Here is a 15,445-nt window from a genome sequence, read left to right as displayed (position 1 = left end):
TTTACCTGCAACCGGTTCAGTATGAAGCTGCACGATTGGCGGGTTTTCCTCCAAAAACTTGCCGTAGCAGCTTAAATTTCATTTAAAACAAGTTTTTTTGCAATTATAGATCAGCATCTACCAACATGAAAGCACAAAGTCTACCTCCGATCTGCAACACCTACCCTCGTCTGAGCCTGACCCCCTCATGACTCAAGAAGGACGAGCACGCAGGATCTTCTGGATGATGGAATGAAGTTTTACTAGTGGTGACATTCACCAACAGATGAGGTTGCAGACAGTTGCAGAAATCATTGAAATCCCACGTCAGTTCCTGGTCAGATTCACCACTAATCCTCTCAACATCCGAGTTAACTCAGTTCTCTCAGTTTAGAGAAAATGTCCGGTCTGGTTTCCGAACTGGCGTGGACCCTACATATACTGTACATGCATGCTGGGCACTAGCGGTGCCTGTTTGTCCTCAGCTTGTTTTGGGTTTCGGTTCTTCACTCTCTTCCCGAGAACTTGGTTGTCGTAGGAGCTCTCAGCAGCTTAAGTGACCAGTTGCAACAATTTCTGCTCTTTTCTCTCCACTTTCTCCATTGCGGGCTGTACCTGTATTTATTTGTCTATTATTTGTTATTAGTTTGTTTCTATTATGGCGAGTGGCCGGCTTGTCGTTATAGAAAGCCAGGGGACGTTCCCCCTGCTTACATCATCGTCTGTGGGAGCGTGGTATCCCACGATGCAGTGCGCCCCCAGCTGGAGCATTAATATGGGTTAAAATGGGTTTTGTGGTTGTAATAGTGTGGGGAGCGTTTATGTAAATAGTTGTGTTTCTTATGATGTGTTTTGTGTTTGGTGACCTGTCTGTTCTGTTCCCTTGTTTAACATAGTGGGAGGGATCTGCTGTGTATCAGATCTCGTCTCTTTTTACATTTATATTTTCAGCATTTAGCGGACGCTTTTATCAGAGGTGACCTACAGTACTGTGACAGTATATTGTCTAAGCAATTGACAATTGGGTTAAGGGTCTTGCTCAAGTGTCCCACCAGTGGCAACCTGGCAGTAATGAGGCTTGAACCAGCGACCTTTTGATTACTAGTCCAGTACCTTAACCGCTAGGCTACAACTGCTTTTCACCTCAGGCTTTTGTAACTCACATGAGAGCAATTGCAAATAAAGAGTGCTGCCACCTACAGTTAAAGAGCAGAAATGTTTCTGCTCATTAAATGAGTCTGGATCCTCTCAAGGTTTCGTCCTGTAATTTTAAGGGAGTTTTTTTTATTGCCACTGTTGCCCTTGGCTTGCTCAGTAGGGGTTTTTGGTCTGTTGGTCCTGAATTCTGTAAAGTTGCTTTGAGACAATGTCCATTGTAAAGACATCTACAAATAAATTTGACTTGACTTTTCTGATGTCTTGCTGACGCCACACTATTATTTTGGCCACCACTTTTATTTTCCCATCATCCTTTTTGTCTGTGGCTTTTTACGCCACAGTACTGTTTTATCTTAATTAAGCATCTTGCGAATTAGGTTCATTTTCAAGTTTTGCAGGTACGTGGGTTCATCTGGTGTCTCAGTGGTGAGGCGTGACACGCCCTATCACATTTTTATTTTTCATTCAGTCACAGAAGGGCGGCTCGATGGCACGGTGGGTAGCACTGTCGCTTCACAGCAACCCTCACAGGGTTCGATTCCCAGGTGGGGCGGTCGGGGTCCTTTCTGTGTGGAGTTTGCATGTTCTCCTCATGTCTGTGTGGGTTTCCTCTGGGTGCTCCGGTTTCCTCCCACAGTCCAAAGATGTGCAAGTGAGATACTAAGTTGTCCATGACTGTGTTTGATATTTAACTTGTAAGCAAAGGGTAGTTGTAGCCTAGCGGTTAAGGTACTGGACTAATAAGCAGAGGGTCGCTGGTTCAAACCCCACCACTGTCAGGTTACAACTGTTGGGCCCTTGAGCAAGGTCCTTAACCCTCAATTGCTTAGACTGTAAGTCGCTTTGGATAAAAGCGTCTGCTAAATGCCGAAAATGTAAGTGTAAGCAGTAACTACTGTTCCTGTCATGAATGTAACCACAGTGTAAAACATGTTAAAATCCTAATAAAATAAATAAATCCGTCACAGAAAAACAACAGTTGCAGAAATGACAGGACATGCATTTTCCAGACTCCTTTATCCAAAGCAACTTACAGCACAGTATACAGTTTGAGCAACTGAGGGTTAAGGGCCTTGCTCAAGGGCCCAACAGCAGCAACTTGGCAGTGGTGGGGCTTGAACCAGTGACCTTCTGGTTACTAGACCAGTACCTTAACCACTAGGCTACGACATGCCCATGCATGAGCTTTACAGGTGTGTCCAGACTTCAGGTATCTGAAGGTACAATAATAGTGTTGGTGCATCCCGGTAATACAGCATGTTCTCCCTCCCTCCTTCATCATTCATTCACTCCCTCACCCGCACTGAAGCTCAGAGCACGAGCGGTGCAGGCGGTGCAGCGCGCGCGCGCTGTCTCTAACCGGCGCGAGCGGAGGCGACCAGTGACGTTTTTCCCTGCGAACAGCGCGCGCTCTCCGTCAGTCAGCGTCGGTATCAGAGCCGGTTGGAGCTCCGGTTTAACGCGGGTGGATTTAGCGGCGGGATGTGAGGATATGAGCGCGAGCGCCGGACCCAGAGGACGAGGAGACATGTAGAAGCGGCTCCGCTCCGGTGAGTGACACGGCGCGCGCCGGAAATGCCGCGGTGCCTCGGTATGATCAACAGTGCTGCGCGCGCGCCCGACATGACCGGGTGAGGGAAGGACACGCGACTGTTGCTGTCTCGAGCCGCGGCGGCAGCAGCAGCGGGTTTAGGCGGTGGGGGTTTGGGGGTAATTTAGAGTTTTGAGGGGGTAAATAGATGTTGTGGGGGGGGGTTGCTCGTGTTGTGGTGCAGTTCGGATGAGAGCAGCTGAACGATCCGAGATTAATAATCACTTAACATCGTTCATAATAGAAACGCTTTTATTTATTTTATTATTTATTAATGTTTCATCTATAAATGTACAGAACATTTCTATTCATTCATTCATTCATTCATTCGTCTGTACATTCATTCATTCATTTAATCATTCATTCATTCATCCATTCATTCATTTAATCATTCATTCATCCATTCATTCATTCATTTAATCATTCATTCATTAATTCATTCATTTAATCATTCATTCATCCATTCATTCATTCATTCATTTAATCATTCATTCATTCATCCATTCATTCATTCATTTAATCATTCATTCATTAATTCATTCATTTAATCATTCATTCATCCATTCATTCATTCATTCATTTAATCATTCATTCATTCATTTAATCATTCATTCATTCATCTATTCATTCATTCATTCATTCATCTATTCATTCATTCATTCATCTATTCATTCATTCATTCATTTATCTAGTCATTCATCCATTAATTCATCTGTACATTCATTTATTCATTCATCTATTCATTCATTGATTTATTCATTTGTTCATTTATTCATTTGTACATTCATTCATTCATCCATTCATTCATCTGGACGTTTATTCATTCCTTTATCCATTCTTATGTATCTGTCTTTCCATCCATCCATCCATGTCAGCATATCTGTCTTTTCATTCATTCATTCATTCATTCATTCATTCATTCATTCATCTGTCTGTATATATACCTTTCCATCCCTCCATCTATTTGTATATACTTATCCATCCATACATACATACATACATTCACTCATTCATTCATTCAATCATTCATTTATTCATCCACTAATTTATTCATGAATCTGCTTGTATATCTACTGTATATTTCCATCCCTCCATTCATTTCTAAATAAGCATCCATCCATCCATTTATTCATTTATTAATCTGTCTGTATATCTGTCTTTTCATCCATTCATCCATCTATCAATCCATCCACCCATCCATCCATCCATTCATTCATTCATTCATTCATTCATTCATTTGTCTGTATAGCTGTCTTTCCATCTATCCATCCATCCATTGATTCATTGATTAATTTATTCATTCATTCATTCATCTATCTGCATATATATACCTTTGCAACCCTCTATATACCATCCATCTATCATTCCATCCATTCATTCATTCATTCATCCATCTATCTGTAAATCTGTCTTTCCATCCATTCATCCATCCATCCATCCATCCACCCATCCATCCATCTAGCCAGCCAGCCATCCATCCATCATTTATTCATTTATTCATTCATCTATCTGTATATCTGTGTATATATCTTTCCATCCCACCATCCATTTGTAAATACTTATCCATCATTAATTCATTCATTCATCCATTCATTCTTTCATCTGTCTGTATATCTGTCTTTTCATCCATCCATCCATCCATCCATCATTCATTCGTTCATTCACTAATCTCTGTATATCTGTCTTTCCAGCCCTTCATCCATTTGTATATATCTATTTATCCATCTATCCATTCATTTATTAATCTGTCTGTATATGTCTTTTCATCCATCCATCCATCCATCCATCCATCCATTCATTCATCTGTCTGTATATCTGTCTTTCCGTCCCTCCATTTATTTCTATATACCTATCCCTCCATCCATTTGTAAATACTTATCCATCCATCCATCCATCATTCATTAATTAATTCATTCATTTATTTGTCTTTAAATCCATCTTTCCATCCATTTGTATATACCCATTGTGGGGTTCCTCCACACTAAACTGGTCCTTGTAGACCTCACCTCACTCTGTACTGGGTCACAGTCATGTTGTAAAAGGAGAATGGTATATTTAAGTATACAATTGATATTAAATACAAATATATCAATTCAAGTCAAGTCAACTTTATTTATATAGCGCTTTTTACAATAGACATTGTCTCAAAGCAACTTTACAAAATCCAGGACCAACAGATACAAAAACATAAAAAATTAATATATATATATTGTGTGAATTTGCATGTTTGAGGAAAAAATACTGGTAATTTTACTTGTAATGTACTATATAATAATAGTTGTTGTAATCATTACTATTATTTATATATATTTATATTTATAAATAATATAATAATATAATAATATAATAATATATTTATATTTATATTTATTTTTTATATTATGAATCGTGTTTTTATTGTTGTTAATAATAATAATGCTAACAAGAATAATAATAGTTGTAGTAATTATTATTATTATTATTATTATTATTTGATTTGAGAATCATTAAGCAGTGTTTTTGCTACAGGTTGGTACTTTGTGTGTGTTTATTTATCATGCTAAAATATGTTTGTATAAATCAGGTCATTTTTTTCTGGACGTTCCAGGTTGTGCTGTATAGCGTAAAAAACCTATACATCATATCTGTTCAATGACGTTTCTACTGGCGGCACCATAAAGTTGCTCTTTATCTTAAGTGTTCAAGACTTAAAACTTTAATTATTATGAATTTAGTTCCTCGTGCTGTTGGACTCCCGCTGAGGAGACGCGTCCATGTTTAAAATGTTCATGAACATAGACGAGTGTGATCCGTCGATATTGTGTTGGGTGGTCTGGACCTCACTGTGGTTCTTATTGCTAGTGTGTGTGTGTGTGTGTGTGTGTGTGTGTGTGTGTGTGGTGAGCGCAGTGCAGGAGTCAGTGATGATGCAGTGCTGTTGGCATTGTATCAAGCAGGTCACGTCCTCTGGTAAAGGAGAGCAGTAATTTACTAACGGATGATGACATAGCGCTCTCTCTCTCTCCATCTCTGTTTCCTTCTGTCTCAATGTCTCTCGCTCTTTATCTCGTTCTTGCTTTAAACCCCAATGAGTCAGTCCCCAAAAATACCCAAAGTCCATAACATAAACAGAACACGACACACGTCTTTAAAAGAGTTATTTTGACTCTCTGTATGCGGTCGCGGTTGTTGAACCGTCCTGATTATGTTTCTTGGATGAAACATATCCCACTCATGTGATTTGTCTTCTGCTGCTGGAGACCCCGATGGCGTCCGAGGAGGGTATATTTGCCTCACACACACTTCCTCTGATGTGTGCAAGTCCGACCCCTTCTTATTCGCTTGTACTTTGGTGGTCAGTCTTGCGCATGGAGAGTCACACACTGATCTTCACGTTCCTCCACTTCTGTACAGGCGTCTAGGGCTATTAACAAGGGTCCTTACACAGCATCAAAGACCCACCCCCTTTTTATTCTGGCCTCTTCCCAACCAGCAGACGAGTGGCCAATTTAGGAGGAGGAGCCCAGTGGGCCGGTAGCAGAGCCGAGATTCAAACGATTTTTTACATACCTTTGCTCCACTCCCATCAGATGTTCGTTTAGATGTTTGTTGTCACATCAAAAGTCATTTTAGACACCCAGACCGCGCCTACTTATTCAAATGGCTTCTAAAATATAACTAATCATCATTACCCTGATTAGCATGATTACTCTCCCATAATAACCCCGTTCTAATAAAAATAGACACTTCATCGCATCCACACTCTGCCCTTCACCGGTCTGATTAGGATCTAATCTAATCTGATTTCAACCTCAGACATCCTCAGACAGATCATCCAATTACCCAGACATCCCAGAGCTGCCAGAGTTAGCTGGTACTTACAGTCCTGTTCCCCCACACTTGGCGCGGGCCCAGCTGGCACGCCGGGTCGCCTCCCAACAGGTACACCGGGGTTTTTTTTGTGCGTGTTGGGAAGCAAAGCTGCTCAGCTGTTCACCTCTTGCAATTAAAAGTTGATTTTGGCATCAGCCTGGTGATTGATGACGGGGCAACAAATCTGGAGACAGCTCGGCGCGACGGAGACGTGCAGGGGCGGCGCAGAGCCCGCCGAAATTTACACCTCTGCTCGGCTCCTCGGCTGAACCAGGTGGAATGAAATGAGTCTTCAGTTCAGGCTGTGTGGGGACGCGAACGGTGGGAATTCCTTCTAGCACAAAAGAAATTACACAAAGTAATAAATATTGGCAGACGGTTGAAAAGGAGGCGGAAAGAGAATAAAAAAGATACATCGTGTTTTTCCCAAGTTTATTCATGGCTGATTCCAACTCGATTGCTCAGTTCTTACTATTACATTATACACTGATCAGCCATAACATTAAAACCACCTCCTTGTTTCTACACTCACTGTTCATGTTATCAGCTTCACTTACCATATAGAAGCACTTTGTATTTCTACAATTACTGACTGTAGTCCATCTGTTTCTCTACATGCTTTGTTACCCCCTTTCATACTGTTCTTCAATGGTCAGGACCCCCACAGAGCAGGTATTATTTAGGTGGTGGATGATTCTCAGCACTGCAGTGACACTGACATGGTGGTGGTGTGTTAGTGTGTGTTGTGCTGGTATGAGTGGATCAGACACAGCAGTGCTGATCCACAACTCCTGCCTAGTCGGTCCACCTTGTAGATGTAAAGTCAGAGACGATCGCTCATCTATTGCTGCTGTTTGAGTCGTTCATCTTTTAGACCTTCATCAGTGGTCACAGGACGCTGCCCACGGGGCGCTGTTGGCTAGATATTTTTGGTTGGTGGACTATTCTCAGTCCAGCAGTGACAGTGAGGTGTTTAAAAACTCCAGCAGCGCTGCTGTGTCTGATCCACTCATACCAGCACAACACACACTAACACACCACCACCATTGTCAGTGTCACTGCAGTGCTGAGAATAATCCACCACCTAAATAATACCTGCTCTGTGGTGGTCCTGTGGGGGTCCTGACCATTGAAGAACAGCATGAAAGGGGGCTACCAAAGCATGCAGAGAAATAGATGGACTACAGTCAGTAATTGTAGAACTACAAAGTGCTTCTATATGGTAAGTGGAGCTGATAAAATGGACGGTGAGTGTAGAAACAAGGAGGTGGTTATAATGTTATGGCTGATCGGTGTATAATATGTGTATATTTTTTTCCTCACCTATTCCGTTAGCTAACAGGTTCACGATGGTAACTGTGCTGTTTGACTCGTACAGCTATGAGACACCCTGTAAGCATCTCTCATGGCTGCTGTAGATGCTGCAGTGTGGAAGATTTTTCCAGGAAAGCTGCAGAAACACGTTCCAGAAAAAAAACGCCTGTTCACAGTGATTAGAAATACAGTAAATCTTCTGCTCTGCCACCAGCCTGGATGTTCTGGATGAAATTGATCTTGTTTAATCTAAAGTGTAATCGAGCACACAGATTAATGTTCCTGAGACCACAGCTCCAGTAAAATCTCACCACACAGATGAATGTTCCTGAGACCACAGCTCCAGTAACATCTCACCACACAGATGAATGTTCCTGAGACCACAGCTTCAGTAACATCTCACCACACAGATTAATGTTCCTGAGACCACAGCTTCAGTAACATCTCACCACACAGATGAATGTTCCTGAGACCACAGCTTCAGTAACATCTCACCACACAGATGAATGTTCCTGAGACCACAGCTCCAGTAAAATCTCACCACACAGATGAATGTTCTTGAGACCACAGCTCCAGTAAAATCTCACCACACAGATGAATGTTCCTGAGACCACAGCTTCAGTAACATCTCACCACACAGATGAATGTCCCTGAGACCACAGCTTCAGTAACATCTCACCACACAGATGAATGTTCCTGAGACCACAGCTTCAGTAACATCTCACCACACAGATGAATGTTCCTGAGACCACAGCTTCAGTAACATCTCACCACACAGATGAATGTTCCTGAGACCACAGCTTCAGTAACATCTCACCACACAGATGAATGTTCCTGAGACCACAGCTCCAGTAAAATCTCACCACACAGATGAATGTTCTTGAGACCACAGCTCCAGTAAAATCTCACCACACAGATGAATGTTCCTGAGACCACAGCTTCAGTAACATCTCACCACACAGATGAATGTTCCTGAGACCACAGCTTCAGTAACATCTCACCACACAGATGAATGTTCCTGAAACCACAGCTTCAGTAACATCTCACCGGTCCATACTCACCAGGAACAGAAGGATCACAGCGTCCTCAAATCATTTTAATAATAACAGAGAACAAGCGGCACGTGTACACCAAAAGTAACCACGTATCCTTTCAGGGTCATAGGGGTGCTGGAGCCCACCCCAGCTTTTCAATGGGCGCAAGGCACACCCTGGATAGGGTGCCAGTCCATCGCAGGGCAGACACACACACACACACACACACACACACACACACACACACACACACACACACACACACACACACACACACACACACACACACACACACACACACACACACACACACACACACACACACACACACACACACACACACACACACACACACACACAAAAAATTCAGTGTCTCCAATTAACCTGGCTGCATGTTTTTGGACTGTGGGTGGAAACCATAGCTTCCGGAGGAAACCCACACAGACACGGGGAGAACATTTGCTCCACACAGAAAGGACCCGGACCGCCCCGCCTGGGGATCGAACCCAGGACCTCCTTGCTGTGAGGCGACAGTGCTACCCACCGAGCCACTGTGCCGCCACCATGAGTGTTATTGGTAGCCTAGTGGGTACAGCTTTTGGGCTATTAATGGAAAGGTTGAGAGTTTGAATCCCGGCTCTGTCAGGCAGCCGCTGTTGGGTCCTTGAGCAAAGCCCTGACTCCAGGGGCGCCGTACAATGGGTGACCCTGCACTCGGACCCCACTCTTGACTTTAGGACTTTACTGAACCACAGTGAGAGAGATTTTTTTCTAAATGGAATGTGGAATAGAGGTGGATCTGACCAGGAATAGCTTAAAAACATCCAAAAAACAAGGTCAAGCTAAGGTCAAGCGAGCTTCAGTTGATGTTCCAGGCAAGGTCCTTCCCTAAATTGTTGCTGCAAAGTTGGAAGCTTATCATTTTTATTTTATAATTTTTGTTTAGGAATTTCCCCCAATTTGTCATATCCAATTATTAGATCCGACCAGATTGTGCCAGATCTAAGGTGGGTTCATATGGGGATCCGGGGCAGCACGGTGGCTTAGTGGGTAGCACTGTCGCCTCACAGCAACAAGGTCCTGGGTTTGATCCCCAAGTGGGGCGGTCCGGGTCCTTTCTGTGTGGAGTTTGCATGTTCTCTCCATGTCTGTGTGGTTTTCCTCCGGGAGTTCTGGTTTCCAAAGACGTGCATGTGAGGTGAACTGGAGATACAAAATTGTCCATGACTGTGTTCGATATTAACAACTAGAACTGATGAATCTTGTGTAATGAGTAACTACCGTTCCTGTCAAGAATGTAACTATGTGTGAAAACATGACGTTAAAATCCTAATAAATAAACAATATGGGGATGCAAATCGCGTACAGAGAGTCACTCACTGATCTCCGTTATCCCTCGTCTTATAGTGCAGAGTGCCTGTTAGTGATTGTTGTGGCTAAAACATCCAAATGTAATAATTAGACGCGGTCCCAATACTTTTGTTTATATAGTGTATAAATCCCAGAATCCCTCAGTGTGTGGAAATAAAAAAAATTTTTCTTATTGCTTTTAAACAAACCTGCTCACTTTTCTTTAATGTAAGTTTGGAATAATAAACACAAAAGGCTTTGAAGCGTTTTTCAGGATTTCTCACCCTCGGGATGGAAGGTATTTTTAGATGCTTTGACCTGCAGATGGATTTTTCTGACTTGTATGGTACTGATGTTGTATTTCACCACAAGCAGACAGCAGGAATTACGGAGGACGATGTAGGCGAGGAGATGTGGAAGTGTTTGATTATGTAAGTGTTTATTTACATCCTGCCCTGAGATTACTGTCATTTCTGTGTGTAAGTCACGGCGGGTTCTGCTCTGGAACGCCCCTCGAATCTCAAATGTCCCTCATGTCGTATTAGGACCCTGATGTTCTGCTCGGGTTTATGTGATTTCATCATGGCTTCACAGTTCTCTGCTTTCTGCGTGACCGGGTTTGGCTGGAGGAGGGAGCACGGAGTCACGGTGTGAGCTGTTGTCTCTTAATGAATGATGCACTTTATATATCGCGACCTCTTTCTGTCCTCTTTGTCAGAACATTAGCTGGCACACTTTTGCATTTGAAGCCGAAATGTCAGCACTGTTTGTTTCATCTGAACTCGCCCTGGTTTCGCTGATATGGGTCTCGTTTGTTGCCTGTCTTGGGAGGTCGAATAGCCCAAGCCGCATCATGACTTGCTGCTTTCCTGAGGCAAATAACGCTCTGTAAATGCGCCACCCATGGAGCAAGGGACGTCCTGAGAGTCCTGTTCTAATTTCAAGAGCCTGGTCTAGCATGTGTCGACGGGAGCGAATTGTAAACCCGTCACCAGCTCCAGCTTTCAGTTCTCATTCCTGCACTGACCCTGTTCTACCTCCTAATCTCCTTAGCGGTGATGGATTTGTATATTTATTATTTATCATATGCTATATTTATTAATTAGCTGTATTCATTATCTCCCTGTGTCTGGGTGGGTTTCCTCCGGGAGCTCCGGTTTCCTCCCACAGTCCAAAAACATGCAGACAGGTTAATTGGAGACACTGAATTGCCCTATAGGTGAATAGGTGTGTGTGTGTCTGCCCTGCGATGGACTGGTGCCCCGTCCAGGGTGTTACTGTGTGCCTTGCGCCCATTGAAAAGCTGGGATAGGCTCCAGCACCCCCAGCGCGACCCTAACCCCCGCGACCCGAATTGGATAAGCGGCTAAGACAGTGTATTAATTACTTTCCACATTATTTCCCCTTTAAGTTTGTGGTCATTCAGGCATGGTATTATTCTACCTTCATTTGTGATTGGTCAGCAGTATTGGTATTAAAACATAGTGACCTCTGTTTGATCGTGTCAGCTAGAACAGCAGCCAGTCTACTGAGAAGCTTCTCACAATACTTTGAAGTATGTCTGTGGGAATTGATGTCAGTTGATGTTCTAGTTCATTCCAATGAGCTTGGTGGACAGAGTGACCTCTATGTGATCCTTTTAGCTAGAGCAACAGCCACTCTTCTGAGAAGGCTTCTCACTAAATTTTGGAGTCTGTCTGTGGGAATTTGAGCCCATTCAGTTAAAAGAGCATCTGTATGACTGGGCACTAGTTGATCATAAAAGCCTCAGTTGATGTTCCAGTTCATTTCAGAGCTGTTCAGTGGGGCTGAGGTCAGAACTCTTTCTTTACTTTAAATCGAGATTTTCTTCATGTCTTTATAGAGCTGCTTTGTGCACAGGGGTACATTCATGCTATGAGAAAAGACCTTCCCCAAACTGTTGCTGCAAAGCTGGAAGCAAATCATTTCTTTATAATTGATTTATTACACCTGTTAGAGATTTTTGTGGCTAAAACTCATGAATTAAGTAATTAGAAGCCGTGTCCTAATACTTTTGTCTAGATAGTGGACAAGCGTCTGCTCACTCTGGTGTGTTACATCATTACGTCCTTGCTTTTTACTGCACTGTTCCTTTAAGTGTGGGCTGTAGTTCATCCTCATTTATTTTTTTAATGTCCTCTCCTTTTATTGCGTCCCCTCCTGTCCCCTCCTGTCCTCTCCTGTCCTCCAACTGTGAGACGTAAAGATCCGGAGGAAATGAAAGGCCGAGTAAAACCGCGACGGTTCGTTAGATTCACGCTGATGTGGTAAAATCAGTAACGAGCGCTCGGTGCCGTTTCTCCGCCGTGACACCGTGTCAGTCCGTTTAGCACCAGCTGACTCACCGTCCGGCTTTAAACCGCCGCGGGCGGACGGGCGCTCTTATACCTTCCCGTAAGTGACACCATGAGTGATGAAGCCAGGCCGGACGCGTCTTGTAAAATCACAGTGCGGGAGCGACCGGGATCGTTTTGTCACCGCGATGCAATTAAAAGCTCCGAGTGGCGCAAATAAATTAGGTTCATTTTATCAGGAACGAGGCGACGCGGGCGAAGCGGCAGCTGTTGGTTGGACTTGTGAATGGAGACTCGAAAGCTTCATCACGATGTTTGTATGCAAATCACAGTCTGCGGTGATGCTGATGATGTGTAATTGTGCCACCGGTGACAAAAAATGACAGAATGACGAATGTGTACAAGGTGTGAGTGGGTATAAATTATCCGGAGGGTTTTTATTATGTTACATTGTGATGGTCGGACTGTTGGAAGCAGGTAGAGCTTGAAGATTTGATGTGCAGAAATTTTGCTTCTCATATATAACTTTTGGGGTGGCATGGTGGCTCGGTGGGTAGCACTGTCGCCAGCAAGAGGGTCCTGGGTTCGATTCCTAGGTGGAGAAATCTGGGTCCTTTCTGTGTGGAGTTTGCATGTTCTACCCCTGTTCTTTGGGTTTCCTCCGGGAGCTCCTGTTTCCTCCCAAAGTCACCCTTAGGTATGTGTGTGTTTGCCCTGTGATAGTGTGGTGACCTGTCCAGTGTGTTTCCAACCGTACACCCTGTGAATTGCATCCACTGCGACCCTGACCAGGATAAAGTGGAATGCAGATCGCTGGCTGGGCATGGTTACAGAATCATGCCGTTCATGGCCAGCAGAGGGAGCACTAATTCGCTCCAGGTGGAAGTGTTTCTATTCATCACGGTTTCTTACTCACTGAGTTGCCGGCTACAGTGCTGGTAACCTGGCCCTCCGTACTATTTTTAACAGCTGCGTTTTGTGTGTCACGCCTTGTCAGTTCTGGAAGCAAATGGAATAACGGTTGTTTATGTTCCACGTCCTCTTTGTCTCCGCCCCGTCTCCTGATGCCCTCATGTCTGTGAGCTCCAGTTGTTCCTTTTGTTTTAATGATTGTTAATGATGGTGTTTTATTTAGATACTTAGATGTAGAAGGGCAGTTTTAGCCTAGCGGTTAAAGTACTGGACTACAGTGGCGTAACTAGGAGCTCTTGGGCCCCCTCAACAAATTTCACATAGATATATATATACCTATTGGGTTCAATGCTGGGGCTACACGGCGAGTCTCATATACAAAACTAGCTGCAGAACATCCGACTGCACAAGTATAAACCGGGTGCTGCATTCTGATTGACTGAGCTGAATGTCACTCAAATAATGCCGTTACAATCTTGTAATATAATAATAACGACCTGGCGAGTGCAGCCAATGGGGGGGGGGGGGGGGGGGGGGGGGGGGGGGCAGTGCGGTGGACGGTTGAGTTCATGTCGTGGAGGGCCCCCCCACACCATGGGCCCCAGTGCACCTGAGGACCTCAAGACCCCCACAGGACCACCACAGAGCAGGTATTATTTAGGTGGTGGATCATTATCAGCACTGCAGTGACACTGACATGGTGGTGGTGTGTTAGTGTGTGTTGTGCTGGTATAAGTGGATCAGACACAGCAGCGCTGCTGGAGTTTTTAAATACCGTGTCCACTCACTGTCCACTCTATTAGACACTCCTACCTAGTCGGTCCACCTTGTAGATGTAAAGTCAGAGACGATCGCTCATCTATTGCTGCTGTTTGAGTCGGTCATCTTCTAGCCCTTCATCAGTGGGCACAAGACGCTGCCCACGGGGCGCTGTTGGCTGGATATTTTTGGTTGGTGGACTCTTCTCAGTCCAGCAGTGACAGTGAGGTGTTTAAAAACTTCATCAGCGCTGCTGTGTCTGATCCACTCATACCAGCACAACACACACTAACACACCAGCACCATGTCAGTGTCAGTGCAGTGCTGAGAATGATCCACCACCTAAATAATACCTGCTCTGTGGTGGTCCTGTGGGGGTCCTGACCATTGAAGAACAGCATGAAAGGGGGCTAATAAAGCATGCAGAGAAACAGATGGACTACAGTCAGTAATTGTAGAACTACAAAGTGCTTCTATATGGTAAATGGAGCTGATAAAATGGACGGTGAGTGTAGAAACAAGGAGGTGGTTTTAATGTTATGGCTGATCGGTGTATGTATGAATATGGCTTCACGCCTAGACGGGCGTTCCAGTGTGTAACTGAGAGTTTTGCTGATCATTAAGATTTTGCAGTACGTACCGGCAGGATTTAACCTTCAATTGACCTTCAGCTGCTCAGCTGTGCTAGAACTGGATTCCGTCCCACTTGTGAATATCTTTGAATAAAAGTGTCTGCCAAAACAGTTTCTGCCTCTTACGTTTGCCAAGAAGAAAAGAGCAGAGGAAGATTCATGGTTTTATTTATTCCACCGGATTCACGCCGCCATGCACGAAATGTGCCGCTTCTACTTTTCTCTGCACCACCAATCAGGACCGACTGCAGAACAGAGGCGCCGTGCAGTCACATCCATCACGCACGGAAACCTTCGGTACGAATTTAAATACTGTACGTTTAAACTGGCACATTCCTTCAGCTGAGAAGGATGTGCTCCAAAAAGCTGAGCGTCATGCAAATCAACCTCAGGCTCTCAGGCTCTCCGGCTCTCCGGCTCCAGCTTCTGGATCTTGGATGCACAGTGACACACGAGTGAGGAAGAAAATACGCAAGAGATTGAAATGTTTTAAGCCTTTAGGTTTAAGTTCCTGTGAACCGTTTAGAGTCGAGCTTTTTTAAACAGCAT

At 44.0% G+C, this 15,445-nt stretch overlaps 1 protein-coding gene across 2 annotated transcripts in view; it reads left to right on the top strand.

The window, feature by feature from the left end:
• The first annotated feature begins 2,574 nt into the window (after positions 1-2,574).
• The window catches only part of dlgap4a (discs, large (Drosophila) homolog-associated protein 4a), a 120,162-nt gene continuing 107,291 nt past the window's right edge, over positions 2,575-15,445 (top strand). For both annotated transcript variants that reach the window (XM_063015738.1, XM_063015736.1), the window contains exon 1: positions 2,575-2,687. The gene's annotated coding sequence lies outside the window, so the exon portion shown is untranslated. The remainder of the gene's footprint in view (positions 2,688-15,445) is intronic.

The sequence above is a fragment of the Trichomycterus rosablanca genome, chromosome 19, assembly GCF_030014385.1.
Source record: "Trichomycterus rosablanca isolate fTriRos1 chromosome 19, fTriRos1.hap1, whole genome shotgun sequence".
Classification (NCBI taxonomy): Eukaryota; Metazoa; Chordata; class Actinopteri; order Siluriformes; family Trichomycteridae; genus Trichomycterus; species Trichomycterus rosablanca.
The sequence above is the reverse complement of the archived record's forward strand: the minus strand, read 5'-3'. Positions and strand labels throughout refer to the sequence as shown.